This window comes from Anopheles merus, chromosome 3L, assembly GCF_017562075.2.
Source record: "Anopheles merus strain MAF chromosome 3L, AmerM5.1, whole genome shotgun sequence".
NCBI classification, from domain to species: domain Eukaryota; kingdom Metazoa; phylum Arthropoda; class Insecta; order Diptera; family Culicidae; genus Anopheles; species Anopheles merus.
This window is the reverse complement of record NC_054085.1, coordinates 13,693,184-13,712,928: the sequence shown is the minus strand read 5'-3', so window position 1 is coordinate 13,712,928 and position 19,745 is coordinate 13,693,184. Positions and strand designations below refer to the sequence as shown.

Sequence of the window (19,745 nt, the reverse complement as noted above, 5' to 3'; positions counted from 1 at the left end):
TTGTCGGAAGAAAGCATACTTTAATCGAAGGTAATGGCAAACGGCAGCAACGAGCAGCTCACTATCCCGGCCAAGGGAATGCCCGGTTCCGAAGATGCTGTTTTCTGTGTGTCTGTGTGTGTGTGTATGTGTGGAAGAGGAAGCGCAATCAGTTTTGTTTAATTTTCAGATTATTTATTTTACTGATTGATGTTCGTTTCACTTGCCAGCAGCAGGAAACGGAGCGCGTCAGACGTCTGACAGTGTCGAAGAGCTGGCGAGCACAAGCACGAGAGAGAGAGACAGAGGCAGCATTGTGACAAGAAAAAGTTGCCCCAGAGTGGAGTGGGTGGATGTCAGCTCCTTCCTTCGGATGTCTTAGGTCGATGTCTCGCCATCTTCCCAGATCGTTTGCCTCGCTGGCAGAGCCCCAACCAGCAGAAAACTACCGCCGCGTACTATCTGGCAAGGTTTCGTTGCGGGCCGTGTTTAACTAACCATCTTACACAGATGTCGTGTCCCGCAGTTGTTACTTGTTTTGAATATCTATCGTCACGGAGATATGCGGAGCGGAGCTTGCTATCAATCAAATTAGCTATCGTTACCCAGGAGACACAAAAATGAGGCTTAATCCGTACGGTCAATATTTGTCCCGTCCCACACTTTGTCGGCAAACAGTTCCTGGAACGTAGGCAGCCAGTGGTGAGATTCTTGGGCGTATCATGGTTTAAAAGGACAGTTTAAATCCAAACGCCCTCATTAGAAGGAATCTTAAGGAATTGGCGTTTAAGGAATGAAGGCGTTTAAAGCTATTTCTAAAAGCGTGTAATAATCTCTGCTTTGTCTTAGAAATGGTTCCTAGCATCAGCGTTATTCTGAGAGCTCTTGATTGCAGGAATTTGAGCATGCTTTGGTGAACCCCTTGGGGGACTTTTTGCACCTTACCACATCCTCGCTAAGAGCGCACAAATCGTGAGTATGTTATAAATTAATTAGATCAAACATCGCCCCACTAATGAAGAGCTTTGACCCCTTGCCACGTCCCTCTCCGGGGGCCGTTGATGATTACCGCCAAAGGAAGGCGAGTTCGAAGGTGACGAAAGTTCCCGCGAGAGAATATTATGTGCCGTCTCGTGCAGGAATGCTTGCCACGCCGTTCTTGTTCTTCATTACGCGCACGATCATTAGCCAGCCGAAATAGTTCGGTTTTCGGTGGGGTGGGAAAATCATCCACCAGGTTTTGGTGGCTGGAGGTGATGGAGTTCGCAGTACTCGCGGCACTCCATCATACGCTTGCCAGCCTTGCGCAACCTTGCACAACAAAACTTTGCCAGGCCGAAAGTTCTGGATGATGTGGTGTGGTGTGTATGTGCTTTGAGCTCGCTCGCTACATTCATCGCACATTCGGTTTGCGACTCCGGCGAGACTCATCTAATAAAAGTCACACTAATTAACGAGCAGCTCATCATTGTCATTGTCGGGTGCGGTAGCGGTAGAACGCCGACAGACACACATTAGAGCACGTTATCAGTCATCGTTCTTGTCTTCTATGCTGCTGCGGTAAGATAATAACCGTCCCGAGCGCTCCATATCATTACTAGTGCTAGTGTTATCATCGTTTTGGTCAAATTGTTCACCCCATCTGACCAGCGCGTACAATTAAAAGTAAGTTCAAGGTCCACCCAGCCGGTAAGACCGGTAAGACGATATCGAGCACGTGCGCGGAGCAAATTAATAACTTCACAACAATAGCGAAAAGCTGCGCCTGCTGCACAACAAGTTATGAAATCCTACCATGCTGTAAGGAGAACGAAATGGAACAGATCTCTTGAACCTTTCTTCGCTTCTTTCGTGGATTACCGGGAGGCAGCCGTGAAGTAGCGTCGCGGAAGAAAGCGCGATGCGAAACGAACCGACAGGCCGTTTCCCGGAATTCCGCGCACAAAAGGCTGCAGCGTAATTATTTTAATCTAATTAACTTACTACGAGTAATCCTTTCGAAATGTAAATAGCACTGCAGCGGTGCGATAAGAGCTAATCGGAACAGGAATGGGCTGCGGAGCGGACCGGGCCGGGAGAGGATTCTTTTTTTCTTTTTTTTGCTTTCCATTTTGCAGCGCTGCTCTTCCGGCACACTTAATCCTTTTCGATTCGCTGCCTGCAGGAGTGCTCCAACCGCTGCATTGGAATTTAATTTTCATAATTATGCTGTACTGGGTAAGAGGTTATGTCACCGGAAGAATCAATTTACTGTAGTTTTATTTTTAGAAATAATGAATGAATTATTGTAGGATGCTAATTATTGTAGGATATTACGCTACAACTCCTTAAATAAGAGCAATTTAAATCATAGAAGAAATATCAGAAAATGTTAAATAATTATAAGGAAGAAACAAAACTCCCAGCAGGGTGCCTAACGGCATGCTTAAAACCACAGACAACTACCAAGCAACATCACCGACCGAGTGAATGAAAGCTGGCTGGAGCGTTATAAGAAGATTACGAGGGTTTTAATTATGTCACAGTGGTTAGCAACCGTACGAGACATGATCCGTAAGCAGCGCATTGAAACCCGTTGCAAATAAAAATGCATGGAAATAACCAACTAGCCTTAAAGCTTAAGCAAAACCGATCAGTTTCGCTCTCGCCCCTTTAAGCTGTTGGAGCGCGTGCACGAGTGTAACCAGGTGCCGAGTGAAGGAAAAGCGAAGGCAGAAAGGTTACCTCCAATTAAAGGAACATTATAAACATTTTTCCGTCCATCCACTATCTCCGCTCTCTCTCTCTCTCTCCCTCCATCCAAAGCCACGTTCGCCCACAGGTTTTGGCCAAAGACTTAACGCACACACTCGTTAGGCGCTTGTTGCATCCTTCCTCGAAGCGGAAAACTTTTCGGCCACCTTGGTAACCACCGTCCTTTTCTTCGGGCACAAACGGGTGACGCTAGGCGAGGGGAAGGTGTGGTATTGCAAATGATTTGACCCGTTAAATTTTTGGCTTCAGCTAAACCCCAAGGTTTTGGGTGGCAGCAGTATGAGAAGAAGAGAGAGAGAGAGAGAGAGAGAGAGAGAGAGAGAGAGAGAGAATGAGGGAGAAAAGCAGTGTGAGAGCAACTTTTTCGCTGACGCTCGTTTAGCACAAAAGTGAGGAAAATGTTTCTTGCTTTTCAAATTGCACCGACTGCACCACCTTCCCTATCCCTTCCCATCCCAGCCTGTTGGCGTCCAACCAAGAGACAACAAGAAAGCGAGAGAGATATATATAGAGAGAGAGAGACAGGAGGATAAAACTTGGTAGCGCTTTCTACCTACCAGAGCAGAAGTGTTCGCTCGCTTGCGGCATGCATCAACATCGTCAGCAACGTTGTTTTCCGCCGAGTTGCAGCCTGTCGGCACAAGCGAGGTGATCTATCCCTTCCCTTCCCTTCTCTTCCCTTTCCTGTCCACACCTCTCTCTTGAAAGGAAGTCGTATAATAAAGTATTTTTAATCATAACTCCTTCTTCCCGGATGCGCCCAGTTTCCGGCGCTGGGTGTGTTTCGATGTGTTTCTGACATTCGCTTGCATCGGGCCGCAACACAGAACATGGCGGGTGAACTGCCGTCCCTCCCCGCCTCGCAACACCCCGGACACCTGCGGGCGCAAGCAACTTTTCACTCCAAAGCCAAACCTATCGGCAGGTTCATCTCTTATCTAATGCCACCGTTTCTGCGCCCGAGCTATAGACAAACTTCTTCTTTGGGCGCATCACCGCCATCCAGGGGGCGCTTTAGAAGGGGAGGTGGAAGCAATTGAAATGCAAGCAAGCGAAGGGAATCGGTAGTAAATCGGAGAGAAAATTTCTACCACCACCTTTTTACCCCCCGTTGCCTGTTTTGTACCCCTCTCTCGCACCTCAAATTGGGTTTCATAAAACTCCTGGCTCGAGGAAAAGTTGCATGCACCACACACCGCGCCGTTTCACCTCAGACGGCATGACAGACACTGCGCGGTACAAGACATTGTGCGGTAATTTTGAGGCTGGTGTAAATGAAGTCGATTCACAAGACGGGCTCCAAACCCGGGAAGGAAGCGTCCCGGAAAAGATCCAATGCAACGGGAGGAGCGGCATAAATGTGTGTGCGGAGAAAGCCAGGGCGGGAAAGAAAATAAAACTACAATTAACTTTTATATTTATTGCCCAATTGAGAGTTTCATTAAAAATGTGATGCTCGTGCACATTCACAATTCTGGGACTGGGTTGGACTGGTTTGCTTTGCCGGGGAAGGGTGGAAAGTTTACGACTCAAGTGAGAGAAAGCTTCCGCTAGACAAGCAAGGTGTGGGAAGACATTTTTCATCGCTTCCGGGCTCTGGCAGGATGAAGCGGGACTGCCGGAGGAAAAACATGTGTATTCGTGCGTGAAGCAGCAATCAGTGAGGAGGTTGTCTAATTGATAGGGTGTGTGAGAGAGACAGAAGAAGGCTTCAAAGGCGCTTGAATTGTAATCAGTGGTTTGGGGATATCTTTAAAAAGGATTAAAAAAAGATTCAAGATGATAGTTTTGATGTTTATTCGAATAACGATGTGAGTTTGAAAGGACAACTATTAAACGTTGTGCTTTTAATGCGTCAGAATACACTTTGACCCCCCCCCCCCCCCCCACTTAAGGTACACAAAAATCTTGCAATAAACAAAAAACAATGTCTTCTTAATTGCAATTTCAACGACCAATTTGCATACCTCATTTGCCCCCTGACCCATTCATCTCGCCTGCATTTGTCTTCTGTCAATCGTTCTCAAGCGCCGTCGCCACAGGCACTTTCTGTTTCTTTTCGCTTCATTTCTTCATCTTCTTGTCCAGTTTTTCAACGACAAATAAATTCACTCTTCAAGCTTTTTTTCTTTTTATCTCCCCGCCCCTGCTCCAATCAGCGTCAAAACCCTCGGCCAAACTTCATTCTAAGACTGTTTATTCAATTTTGCTGCTTAATTACTTTTACTTTGCCATTTTTACGAGGCCTTTCCGCGCGGGGCCTTTTGATCAAGCTGCTCGCTGCAGGAGGAACTGAACATTTTGGCCAGTTGTTTACTGTCCCCAGTGCCAGCCCGGAGGGGGAGAACAGAGCTACCGGAGTCCGGAGCGGGCAGAGCGAGTGAAAAGTTTTGTCCCATTTTTTGTTTTGTGTTGCCTTCATTTTGCTTTTTCTAAGAAAGTCCTCCCGAAATGCGCTTCTAGGAGACCGGGGCGAGAAATTCATATTTTCATCAAATTCAACCAAAATTAAACCTTATCTCTAATCCCAGCTATTCAGCACGGAAGAGAAAGAGAGAAAAAAAGAGTCATAGAACAGCAAAAAGGGACAGTTTTATTCGCGTTTTATTCCGCCTTCCCTGGCGGCTTCGTATTTAACATATCAACACAACCTCACCACCTCACAACCACTTCCATCGCTCGGCTCCTTCGAAACGGCTGACCTAATATTTGGGCCGGACTGCGGATTCCCAAAAAAATGGGAAAGACTGGCGGGAAAAACTCTCACACCGGCTTCCATTTTTCATGCTTTCAGCGTGCCGTTCAACTCACCCACTCATTTGCCCCGTGGGAAGCTGACCTGCACGGTCGCGACCAAGCGGTCCAACGACCACTTAGGGCGCCACTGCTTAAGTTTTGTTATTGTTATTTACAGAGATTTTCTTTCTTCTCCGGTCGCTCGCCTCCCCAAAAAACACAACCCCGGCTACCGGGTGCTCGCGAAGAGTTTGTCTTGGGCTGCACTGCGCCGTTCCAAAGCATTCAGTGACAATGTTTCATCATCGTCATCATCATCATCATCATCATCATCATCATCATCACCATCATTATCGGTGTTATCATCGGCATCGGCGCTGGTTCTTCTCTCAAGTTTCTTCGTGCAAGTTAGGTAAGAAAGAGAACCAATTTGGGTTCCCGTTGAGGCAACTTACTTGGCTTCTCTGTTGTGGTGTGTCCCCAACTAAATACCCCTCAGTAATAAGTGGACCAATTGACAATGACTTAAGGAGACCTTCTTTAAGAAGTTGAATCTTTGGCAAGCGAGAAGATGAGATTGTTTCCTTGCTGGTAGACCCCGGCAGAGGGGAAATTCATTAAAAATTTTAATTACCTTTTGTGTTTGGTTAATACAATTTGGCTATTTTCTAGTGCTGTTTTTGGAAGAGGAGCGCTGAGCGAGGAAAAGGATTTTAGGGGTAACAACAACACCATTTCTATCTTAAGAACTTTTTAAGAATTTGGTCATTGAAATTACGCAACAAAAAAAAAAACCCTCATTGGCCTAGCGACGAATGCAACTGTGTCATGTTCGTAAAGCAGCAAATTCCCGCTCTTACACATTGAAGCAGAACGTTTCTCGCAGCTATTTGCTCAAAATCCTTAGCTTACAACGTCCTACAAGACCGTGGAGGGTCTGTCCTTCCTTTCCATGCAGCTTCACGACCATCTGAGCTGACTTGTAAACATTATTATCATCCCTCAACCCTCCGAACCATCACCTCGAGATCGAATGTAGTACGAGCTCATAAACAAAATTTTACGTTCGTTCGGTTTTCTTTTCGCTTTCGATCACACCCACACACACACATGCATAAAAGAAGGTTCATGTGCGGGTGGGTAGTAAAAGGAGAGAAGAGAAAAAACACAACATCACGCAGTAAAAATCAAAAAGTGGTCAAAACCAAGCATCGCAGCAGTGTGGTAGCACGGGGCAGTACATTTTTCATGTCAACATAAACCCACTTTCTGAGCGAGAAAGTGCGTTCGTCGCGAATGCGTCCGTTTTCTTGGGGGCGCACCGGCGGGTTTTCTGGGGGATGAAGTCACCGTACACATAAATTCGATATTGATTAACTCGTAAATTTATTTTTCGCCCGTAAAATTATGTTTACATTTAATATTTACGCAAGAATGCCATCATCTCCCCGCACCGGCCGTGCGTGCAGCAGGGCGCGATGGGTTTTCTGGTTTGTTCGCTGTTTGTGCCGCACAGCGAAAGAAAAGGAGAAATACCTTTCTGCGGGTATCGTGTGGTAGCTCGGGTAAAAAGGGGACGGACGGGGCAAAAAATCGATTAATGTACTTGAAGCAAATTGACTCATGAACCGAAGACTATTAAGCCACCTTCCAGTGGTGAGTGCGACGCAGCATAATTCCACCATAAGTAGATGGTTTTGCAGCGGAAGGAGGCAAGCGGCTTCGGCGCATAATGCACTTCTCTTTGCGAAGGCTTCAGGGATAAATTAAGAGATCTAGTCAGGGCAGTGGGTTGACGATGCTGGGCGAATGCGTTCAGAGCATTTTGTTTGCTGTGAACAGGATGAACACAGCTAGAAAATGTGTTGTCTAACAGTGGTTCAAGTCAAATTGTTTTTTTGGTCAAAAAATATGCTTGCAACTATATTTAAACATTAATAAATAGGAGGAAAAAGACAGAAACGGAAAGAAAATATTGAAGAGAATAAGAAAAAAGGACCATTGGAAATTACGCCTAAAGTTATGCAATCGTTGAAGATCCATTATTGGATGAATAAATGGTAGTTTATGTTAAAAGTGTTCAAAACCTGTCACTTTTTAAAATTTAATTATTTATTTAATTTTTAAACCAACTACTTTAAAACATTAAAATCTCCATACTATTCGCACAGCTTAACAAAGCAAACAGTAAAACCGGCTTCGCCCCAAAACATGCTTCCCGACGTTGCATCTTAATTCTAAATCCATTCTTTAAGCGACCCGGCCTGTCTACCGGAATGAAGTGTTCCACGCCCAGCACAATCCAGCGTCCGTTTGAAGCTCGTTATCGTTCTGCACCAAGAGGGAAAGAGGGAGAGAGTGAGAGAGACGTCCAGCTTCTGTCCCCGAAGAACGAAGTAGTATCCTGCCTGCCACGGCACGGCAAAAGCAAAAGTCCGGAGACACTCCGATCGGTACCAAGCGACAACGATGCCGACGACAGTTGCATCAGCAATCACGATAGAAAACAATGAATTATTCATCCCGACAAACCCACCACACTAGGAACGGATAACATTGTGTTTTGTTTACTGGGAATGTGGGTTTCTTCATCTGCTCGCCAGTATTTTTGAGCCAAGCAACTGCAACTGGAAAAGCTGACTGTGTGTGTGTGAGTGTGATCGTATAAGGACACGTGTCTCGGTGCTTAGCGTGTGGCTTTTTCTTGAAGAAATGGGTCAATGCAAAGGCGGACGCAAACACAGGGGTAAGAGATAATGCCAACGAAATGCCCCCAGTCCACCATCCCCAATCCCTGATTGCGCGCTGCACACGGACGACCACACCGACGCATCGTTTGTGGACGTCCAGTGGAGAGCTTTTTTTCATTCGTGTGTGCCAAAGTGGACAAACAACAACCGGCCAAATGCACACAATCGAAACAAATGTACTCACACTCACGCTGCTTTGCTGACGTCTCACGAGAAGCTACACTTTCGAGCGCTGCACACAACAACACCGTGCAGTGGGAAGTGAGCAAAAGAGAAAGAACAAACAGAAAAAAAACGACGAGAAGCAAAACCATCGCCATGAATAAATGCACAAAAATGCATCCCGTACACACTCGGTCGGAAGCGCCCGCATCTCGCAGCGACTGGAAAATCTCACCAAACGGTAAAATCCTGGCTATCACTATCTTCAGCTACGTTTGTTTTCCCATGCCCGGGCGCTTCACTCCGATTCCCCCTCATACCTCCCCTTCCTTCGGTGCAATACATCCCCGGAAGGATCGGTTTTACTTGTAACAGATTAAGCTGTACAAAAGATTCAGCTTCGTGCCACCCATGCTCTCTCGCTTTTTAAGATGGCGTTAAAATTCAATGTTCCAGCAGATTAGCCGCTACGATTGCCAGCCACCCTAACGATAGCACCGCTCCACGGGGGTGATGATGGTGGTGGCGGTGGTTATGAACAGTAAGCAATCGCTTTGTTTCTGATTTTCCGTTCCTGCCGCTGTTGTTGGTCTATGTGCCTGCTTTATTTTAACGAGCCGGAAAATCCAATGTACTAGTTGTTTCGGTGCACTGCTTTTTACTATTGCCTTTGTTTGGTTTTTGCTTCCTTGCACCTTTCGGTGGTTGCACAATGAATGATAATGTTTCCTCCTGCTGGAAGGTGCAGCTTGCCGCTCGCTCATCGCCCCAAAACGGTTGGTTAATGTAGGTTTAATTTATGCTGAACTGTGCCGGGATTTCGATAAAGCGTGCATTCTTTTTTTTTGTGTGCCAATTTTGAAACAATATATCGTTCGATGTTATCGCACGCTGATTATCGCTTTTGGTTCGTCGTTTAATTGACTTTTTACGCAGTGCTTTTGTGATGAAATCATGTCAAAATATTGCGCATAAATCGTACCAACAGGCAGCTTTCCACTGCCACAAAAAACTTTCATCAAAATGAACAACAACGTGCGACAGTGCGAAAGAGATTGATTTTTATAAAGAAAATATAAAACAAGCACGCATTTCATCGAAATCAAAACAGGATTAAAAATCTATTCTTCATTTCCAACACACAAACACGAAAAAAAAAGCACAACAGCAACGTGCGCCCGTGTTGTTCGATGAATTTAGATTACTTTTTGCCTAACCCATACTTTATTTCGCTTTTTTCCACCTACAGCGATGCATTTTTGTTATGGTTACAGGTATTATGCATCATCACACGTCGATGGCACCAACCAAACCCAACGCCACCAGCCCGAGCGCGAGAGCGAAAGCATCGCAAAAGCGTCAATATTTTTGCCCAAACAACGATCTATCGTCCATAAACAACTCATCCCGAGCCCGAGGTGTGGTTGGATGCCCGGGATGGAGTATGTTTTTATTTTAGCAGCACAAGCAACGCAACCACGCTTATGCTCATCCCACTGGTATGGTGCAGTTTTATGTCCTCGAGCCCGAACGCCGGAACGGATAATTAAAACAAGTGTCGGTAAGCAATAAAACTACAAATCCAGCCATTGATCGGGTTACCTAATCCGCTTTTCGAACGGTTAAAGCAACCCGCAATACGTGTGGAGGCGTGTGCGTGAAACCTCACAACTCTGCATGTTGGTTAATTGGAATTGGGTCAGAGCTTTTGTTTAGAGCTGGCGTCCGCTCGGGTTAAGCTCGAACATACCTCCAAATGGTACAAAGAGAAATGAAAAAAATCTATTTCGGTGCTTAAATAATGTTTAGAACTATTTTTAAAATATTATAAATAAATTGATATTAAAAATCAATAAATTATTATGCATTAATCAATGACATGATAAATATTTCAATCTCCAATGCTATTAATTCGTTTCATTCGACCTTTGGATACAGATTGAACTGAACCTTGGGCAGAAGCCCTTCTGGACCTTGGACAAAACCTTCCATACCATCACGACTGCAATCAACTGCTCAACTCTGCAGTTATGATCGATTTATGTGCGAATTCCATCAAAGTTCCGTCCTACACTACACTTCAGCCGCCCGGAAGAGAGTCTTCCAACGCTTAGAAGGAATTTTGCAAGATTAAATTACAACGCCGTTGTGAACTTCCCGCCCCGGAACCTGTTTGCTTTCATGTGCTTCTCACCCCATTCCTGTAAATGTTTACCATTGCACCATTCTTAGTGACGGTGACGTTTCGGGTCATACATCATCGTCATCAGCACGAGCCAATCGAACCATCGAACGCTGCACATCTCACCTAACATCAATGCACCATCGATTATCCTTTGCATTTGGCGACACTGCCACCCCTTCCCTCTGCACGCCGGCAGAAAGCATCCCGAGCACAAAAGGCAATTATCGGGAGCATTATTGTTGTCAGCAAACAGTGTAGCCTTCCCGGCGACGGTTATGATCAATTGTGCGACTGAATGTGTACGCACGTGAATGTGCATTTCGTTGGCTGTAATTATCCGCACGGTGGGTGTGTGTGTAAGTGTGCTGCGAGATGGCATTTGTGCCCTGCCACACAAAGTGACACAAACATGATTACACAGCAATTGTAATAGGTAATGATCGGTACTGTGCTTCGCAAATGAAGATGAACGGATGAAAAGTCTGTGTCGGGGTTGGTTTTGCTACCCCTTCGTCATGCACTCAAACAGTTAGCTAATGCTTTAATGTCCTTTTGAGTAGACAGAAATCGAACGTGCAAGCAATGGCGCTGGAAAACATCAAACGATAAAGCAGCATTGTGTGCAATAAAAACGGTGTTCGATTGTTTAAACGCCAGCCCAAGCTTCCCGAAACTGAATTTTCTCTATTTTCTTTGCCTTTACACCAAACGGTACTCCGTCTCGTCTGTGCGTCTGTGCGACCATAGTTTAACAGCTTTAATTACTTTATAACGCTATTTATGGTAGGCCAAGGAATATGCAGGTGTAAACACTGCCAGGAATTTTGCTCACCCTCAACCACTCCCAATCGAGCTTCTTCCTCACCAACCGGTCCCGATCGCGTGTAAAGCGGCCTCGCTCGCTGGATGCAACTGTAATCCGTTTCTCATTTAACACACACTTCGCCAGGGCCAGCGGATGGCTTTCTGACCTCACAGGACTCATTGCCTTTCGCCCCGCTCTCCCGCCCAACTGCGTTGTTTATCCGTTCGTGCTGCGACCATCTAACGAGAAAGGCCACAAAACTGTTCGTGTCAGATGTAATAAAAAGTAATTGCTATTCATGTCATGGCATGTGAGTGTGTGAGCGCCCGCGCGCGCGTGTGTGTGTGTGATTTGGTGTTTTGAGGGGATTTGTTTTACCACCTTATTCCACCGGGAAAGTTGGTGATGGTGTTGGTAGTAGGTGGAAAGGCGCGATGTGTAACACTAGGTTAAGCAGCAAACAGCGGCGGCCACCGCACAAACCACTCTATCTGTACCGGCTGATCTGACACGAGCACTTGAGGCAATGCTGGAACAATAATAACAATAATCCCGACCCCAGTGCCAGCCCGATAATTGGCATGAGTTATGTGAACAAATTAGCTCCGGTGGCATCCGCAGTCAGTGCGCGGATAATTGAGCGAGCGTGGCCGTGGTGAAACAGGACCCTGAGAAATGCGGTTCCCGAAGGTTGGGACTGTTATTTAGTGGGGTTTAAGAAGTCAATAAAATTACAGTAAAATAGTTTGCTTGCTACGCAGAACCTAACCCAAAGACCAATAAGCAAAACTGTATGGTAATAGTACAATGAGGTTACCGGTAGATGGCGCTCTGCTAAAAAGAGTATTTTTTCGGGCTGCCATGTAAGTGCATTGCAAAAACGTCAGCATAACATAAGTATCCATAGAAGTTGAATATCGCAACTTTAAGCCAATTTAACCTTCAATGTTTGTGGATAAATGTTTAAAATGGATGAATCACCGAAGATTTGATATTAGCTACAAGGCTCTTGTCATTAAATAGTAACGATTCTGATTTCAATTGCTTTATTATCTCAATATGAAGGAAATTGACTATGATTTTGATGCTCATTGTGCCAAATAAGTGCAATTTAAAAAGCAACAATAAAAGAACGACTGCTTTGCCTGAATGCACACCAATCTTTATATCCCAAAAATCGAAATTAGAATTGGTAAAAATTTATGTGTTTCGTCTGTGAAACTAGGCTACAGTTTTCAGCAAGTTTTTAAACATCCACACTCAAAACCAGGTGTACTTAATGAACCCATCACATCTCGTGCGTTTACCAGAGCTGGCTGTTTTTTTTTTTTTGCTCGACCCTACTTTACATTGCAACTCTCTTCTCTAACAAGCTTTCACATATGTGTGTCATTAAGATATGGTTGAATCGCTCCGGCTACTTTTACCTCGGCGCCAGCGAAACATTCGGCGAGCTAATAAAGAAGACCTCATTCGCTAATTTCCCTGCTCGCTACCATATAATCAGAACGTACAAAAACTTTCACCCGGCAGGTTTGCAACTGAGAGAAGGAGAGAAAGAGAGAGATAGTGAGAGAAGAGAAATGAAAAAAATAAAATCCTGCTACCCCCTGGATTCGTAAACTCTCACATGCCTCTTGCCGTGCAGCAAAAGTGTGGATTCGAAAGGTTTCACACGAGAAGTTTCGCTACATTTGCATAAATTTTATCTCCTATCACACACAGACACACAGACATGCACGCACTCACACACAGTCGGTGATCTCGTGCGGGTCCCATGCTGAAGGACTCAACCAAGTGCAAAGGGGTGTGGAACCAACGGGGAGGGAGGGTGCACCAGTGCTTATGTGCAGTATTTTATGGGATTTACCGCGATGAGGCTCCAACTGCTTCCCTTCCATCTGCTTTTCCTTCCTCCTCGTTTTCCTCGTTTGCCCCATCCCGAAAAGCTTTTGGCCGCACACGCCCACACACACAAGCCCATCGAAACTAATAGCATTGGGCACAGTGTGGTGAGAATGAACCACTCGGTGGCATCCCATTACAAATGGAACGCTTTTCCGCGCGCTCCATCCAGTGAGCTGTTTTGCACGGGAACGGTCGGGGACACATACACACAGGCGGGAAATGGGACAAAACGGGGGTAGAGAGAGAGAGAAAGAGTGCCTTAATAAGAAATTGTAATGATGCCGTTTGAAGATTTTAATGGCATTTGTTCCTGTGGGTCCGTGGGCCCCGTCCGTTCGGCGGGGACGCGTCCGGGGGAGCGTCAGATTTTGCATCGGTGGTTGGGCAGGAGGACAGAATAAAAAGGAAAAAAAGAAACGGATGCTTTTATGAGCGACGAGAAGATGTTTCTATTAACTCACTTGTCGTGATGAGTTGAGCGTGCAGCTGCTGCTGCTACTGCTGCTGGTGGTTGATGATATTAGTATGCGATGACGAGAGTGATATAGCTTCAGCGCAATGTGGAGTAGGATATTTTAAAGGCGACTAAATTCCTTTCAAACTGATCGGTGCAAAAAAGCTAAAGAACGAGTGCATCAGAATTTTCGAGATTAGACGTATTCTTATCTTTTGCTTTTTTGTCCAAATCGCATTGAAAACCTCAAAAGAATTTATCACCGCCTCTCGATCTCTGTTTGGCCTCCCAAACCAAAAACCGAGCACAAAGGACATGCAAGCTAGTCTAGGGATGTAAATTTTTAGCACACAAAAAAAAACCACAACACAACCTCAAACAGTAGCCAGACGACCCCACGTTGAGCCCTTGCTTGCACTCGCTAAAATCCACAAAAATCCAACCAAACACCCATCCCCAAGATCCGCTGTCTTTGCCAACATCAAAGCAAGGGTCCCTTGAATGAAACGGCAGCAAAAGAAAGCGCCCGAAGTTGCGGAGGGGAATAATCGCGCCTAATGAAAATCACCTGCAAATTGTTTCACCTTAATGTACGCACCAATTTGCGCAACGGTGGCTCCACGCGAAGCTGAAAGCGATCCATCCACGCGGACGAGAAGAAAATGAGCCTTCCCATGGTTCGGCCCGGCGAACGGATGGAATCGTTTGACCAACCGAGACGACCGTGGCTCGGTGTGTGTGTGTGTTAGATGGGTGTACGATGGGTGGGGTTGATTTATCAGCGACGGGAGAATCATAATGATGACAGCCATTATCGCTCGTCATCCATCGCTATTCAGGCGAGGCGAAGCGATGTCCTTTCCGCGATGACAACCGGTACGGGTGGTACGGCGCGCATCCGAAGGATTTGTGTGCGGCGTGAAGCTGTCGGCTTATCGTGGACCTGCTCCTGGGCAGCGCGGATAGAATGATCTGGCAGCATGGGTAGAGAGCGTCAGAAGCGTGATGATGGACGGTGCTTTGGACAGGGAAGGCAAGAAACCGGGGAAATTTTTCCTACGATTATCTTGTCGTTTCGCTGGGCTTTTGTTACTGGCTGGGGGGGGGGGGCTTTCTTTTCGGCTGCAATCTTGCCGTAATGGGAAAGGGAAATCAATTTTATTACACAGCGAAACAGAGACGGTGTAAGTTGCAGGCGAGTGGAGAAATTATTTAAAGATTTATTAAACAGGACAAGCTTCCTCAGACGTACATTTTGTGTTGAGGAAACGAAGGATTGGTTGAATATCGTATGATTTATTTACAGTTGCATTTTCAAGTCACCACAACAAAACCGGCAATACTAAAAAAAATCATTTTTAGAGACTTTGATAAAAGATAAAAAAGACAAGAATGATTTCGGAGGTCTCTTGGCCTCCGCAGATCTGCAAAGCATTCCGTAAAGTCTCAATATCCTTACTTAAATGCTTCTTAAGAGCAAAAAAAGACATCTTTTCCCAATTTTTCCACAATCAATGATTCAGAATTTCAGTTGGGCTTAAATATTGAACAAGCGCGGATGTTTTTCGCAAAAAAAAAAAACCGTTAAGCCCTTCCGTTTCGATTACACTCCAACTACCGATGCATCTCATTTTCACAGCCCAACCTGATCCCAACACAATCGAAGCAAGCTTCCCAACGCTCTGATCCTGAAATCGGCAGTGTGGCCAATATGACTGCCGATGCTGCTGTCACCGATGGATAAAGGTATGGAGCACATCTCTGATCTGAAGAGGCTTTCGCTCCATTGCAGGAAACTTCAACAAGGCCCCGTCGGTGACATGCGAATTTTCCACCATAATCGGGCGTACATTTCATTTTAATGCGCATCCAATGTGTGTGTCGCCCAAAAAATTGTTCACACTGTACCCAACCCACTTGCGAAAGGCGTGTGAGTGCATTTCCGGGTCCACAGTTGTTGATGATGTTCTTCAGTGACCCAGTGAGGCGAAGCTTTACTCTCGCTGCTCCTCCACGCAATGTTCTCCCGTACTCGTGGGAAATGCAACGGATTGGAGGACACAGAAAAAAACACACACACACACAGACACAAAATTCCCACACAGCATTAAGGAAGAAAGCATTGCGCGGAGTAGCCGGGATGCTCGAGTTTTCGAGTGATTCTTTGCACAGCACAGACCCCTTCCTGCACGCAGCCACAATCATCTGCCACAGCTGGCAGCAGTGCAGTGGATTTATTTTATTGTTTGTCCCGTCCCGTTCATCGGTGTGCAGTCATCGCACAGGGGAGGGGTGGAAAGCATCCCCGGAAAACCGGCTGTGCATAAACATTTATGCACACATATGTGCGCCCTTATTCTTTACGCCTTCCTTTATGCGGGATATATGGGGCACCAGTAGCAACGCGCGGCAGCATCGAGCGAGAACAATGAACCAGTCCGCTTTCCGTTCCGCAGTTCCAACCCGCGCGCCCCGCGTTCGTGTTGTGTGGTGAAATCTCTATTCCTCATTATTTTAACGAATGCTCTGTTTGTTCCATCAAAAAAATTAAAATCATCTGACCGAAAGTGCACAGCGCCGGGAGGGCTGCGGGGTAAATTATTCATTTTCACGACCTATTTCGCTTCGGTGCATCTATTTCGGAGCGCGATTGCGAGCGGCAACCACACGGCAAAGGCTCCGAGTACACAGCTCTTTTGTTCTGCGTGTTCCACTTTCGAGGGTTTTTGGGCGTGCATGATTTGGATAAGCTTCTTCTGAGTAGTTCTGCGAAGGCGGGGGGAAGCTTGGGAATAGGGGCCTTCGCATGTCTATTTAAACATCCTCATTGTGTCTTTCCGATGCTTCGCAATTGTTGCGAGCAAGCGTTCTATATTTGCTTCTTGTTAGCCTGAACACACTGATCAAATTATCAATTCACGCTGACCACAACGCCCTTTTTGTATCATTATTCGCTTTTTGCGTTCCAGAGATGCCCTTCCAAACTCCAAAAAGTCACCAAACAAGAACCAGAAAGGTCGGACAGAGCTGACGATACATGTGCGTGTGTATGTTGAACTTCAATTTTCGCACCCAAAAGCGGGCCGACTCATCCGTTTGGAAAATTGTCCGTACAACGGTTAAGCAAATAGTCATCATCGCCTCCCGAACCGATAGAACAAATAGCGTCCAACCGACCGGCGAAACGTCCCGGTCGAACCTAAACAAACTTCTTCCCCCCGAAGGCCAACACAGGCGGTGACTCGGGTGACGAAGGCAATGATCCGGTCGGAGCCCGTGCCGACGAAACTTTGAGGAGCAGTACTAAGGCTTCCCCCCGGAAAAAACCGCCTGTCCATGCGGGAAAAGGGTGACACCGCGCAGAGCTCAGACAGAATTTTGGGAGTCTAAATGGGCTAAATGGATTCGTCCGTTCTCTCGCAGTGGGGTGTTGAGGGTGTTGAGGTCGACACGAGGGCAACAATTTTGGCAACACGATGCACCGCCACCCGCAAAGGTTATGTTGTGCGCTCACGCAAACTTACCCGCAACAGCGGTGGGGCAGTGGAGCAGTTTTCGAGCAGAGTTTAGAAATTTAAGTAAACATAAACCTTGTGCCTTGGACTTCGGGCCCTGTTGACTGGGCTGAGTGCTGAGAAGCCTTACCTGTGGAGTGAAAGCAGAAGAAAAAACAAGCAAGTGTCATTAGAGAGATGGCAAAGTATTTTTGAAACATAAATTGAGGTATTTGTTGTAGTGGAAGTTGAATTGCCAAACAGCTCCTGTTCACCACATCACTAGTTTTGTGTTTCTTAGTAATATTTGTTTGTTTTAAAGAGCTTAGCATCATTTAACTGTAATTTTAGTAACATTCTAAAATTCTGTGTCAAAAATGAATAAATCAGAATGACAAAAACACTTCAAGCTTCAAACTGGTTTCGATGCATTTAATTTCTATTCCATTTGACAGTTGTCATCTACTATCTACACCAGCGCCATCTATCGCAAAAGTGTCTATTTAAATTTGAACGCCTCATATTATGTTAGCAAACAAAAACAAACGCTTTAGCCCATCTCTAGCCTCTATTCTGTGCTGAAAATGGCAAAAAACGCTCAAAACCAAACACGTCTAATCATCGGCCGAGTGCTTTCACATCAACACACCTCCGGGCGGTAATCTACAGGCGGCCCGGAGGAGGCGATGCAGTGAAGGATAAACTTTGCACTGACCAATATACTACTACCACTATCACACCCTGCCCAGCCGGAGCAAAGCCGTAAAACCAACACTCTAACTTACAAATTTAACACTTCCAGCAGACAGGTCCCTGCACATTCTCCGCTTTTGGTTTTGAAGCGTTCAGTTGCTCCCCGAAAAGTTCCCAGTGCGGGAGGGTTTCTGTTGACTCTGGTAATATTATTTTATCACCGATACACACACACACACACACGTGTTCTCTTTCTTCCTCTGGCATCGCTCTCGCTTTGCAGCCAGCACTTTAATGAACGTTAAAAATCATGCTTTAAACCGGGCGGCTCAGAATGCAGCGGAACAGTGCACAACAGAAGGGAGGGGAGAGCGATTGGAGAGTGAAGGTGGAGAGAACCCGATAGCAGGGGCTCGCTAGGTCAGAAACTCTTAACCAACTCCCGAGTGTCCACACGGGAACGACTTCGATAACCTTTCAATCCAATTATTATTCTACCGCAAATTGCCATCCCCGTTCTCACACCCCCCCCCTTCCCTTCCCCCCAGCAGTAACCATAAATTTCACCCACTTTGCATCGACTGTCGATGCCTACGGTCTCTCCACCCTTTAATCGGCGTTCGTTGTCCCCTGCGTCGGCTTGCACCGGGGTCACTGCCGGTACCGTCTCAATTATCATGCACCCGATATAAATGAGAAATTATTGCCTAAAGATAAACTTCATGCAAAAATATCATGCGCTTTCCACGCGCACAAACCTCCCCCTCCCTGGAGGGTGCGGTGGTGGTCGGTGCTGCCCAAGCGCCCAGCGTGCTGCCCAAGCGCCCAGCGTGCTGCCCAACCGCTGCCCGGGACGTGCTGATACTCCTCGGCGCTATAATCCCATTCGTAACATCGCATTAAAACTCATTTATGCACCGGTGCATCGGGCGGTCACCCTTTTCGATGGGATGAAGGGAAGCGGAAGGAGAAGGATGGAGAATAGCGTGGGAGCAGAGCCAGGGGGTGAAAACTCGATGTCGATGTTGCTTTCACACGTTGGTGGAAAAATATTTGTGCAGGCAAAAGTGTGGCTGCAGCGCGCACTGCAACTCCGAAGTCATTCCGGCCGGTTTGCAGCTACATAGCTGTGGTAGAGAAGGACCATGTATGTGTGTAGGTGTGTGTGTGGACGAGGGGTGGGGGGGGGGGTATTAGAGTGTCCTGAACATCCCGATCAATCGCTCTCTGAAAGAGAAAGAGCTGACGTTGCATTTGTGTATGTGCTTAACCGATCGGGTTAGTTAACCAGAGAGAGAGAGAGAGAGCGAGAACGTACCACTTTCGGGGCTGCCACTGTCGGAAGAATGCAAAATGGAGGGCGAGTGAGGGAGAGAAATCCTATCAATGCATCAAAACAAATACTCTTCGGGGCTTAAGTGGTGCTATGCGAACAAAAAAAAAAAAGAAAAATAAATGCATTGAACGGTAGTGAGCAGACGCCAAGCCATAGCACTGCGCTGTTGGGTGACGTTGTGAGTGGTGCTTTACTGGGAAAGGAGAAGAAAACTTCATCTAAATGCTTTGAAAATGTTTGATAAAAAAATAACACAGTAGGGTATATCAATGACAGCAAATACAAATGTGAGAAGATAATGTAGTAAACTCAAAATGATAAAAGAAATAAACATTAAAAACGATAAATATAATAGAAAGTTGAACAAAACAAACAAAGTTTAAGCATTCTTAAACGTCAAATAAACGATATAAATTATAAGAATATATGAGTGAAAAAATAAATTATATTTTTAAAGACTACCACTAGAATTAACAATATATCAAAAGC

At 45.9% G+C, this 19,745-nt stretch overlaps 1 protein-coding gene across 3 annotated transcripts in view; it reads right to left on the bottom strand.

The window, feature by feature from the left end:
• LOC121599219 (teneurin-m) overlaps positions 1–19,745 on the bottom strand; it is a 531,100-nt gene that overhangs the window by 425,599 nt on the left and 85,756 nt on the right. The window lies entirely within an intron of this gene.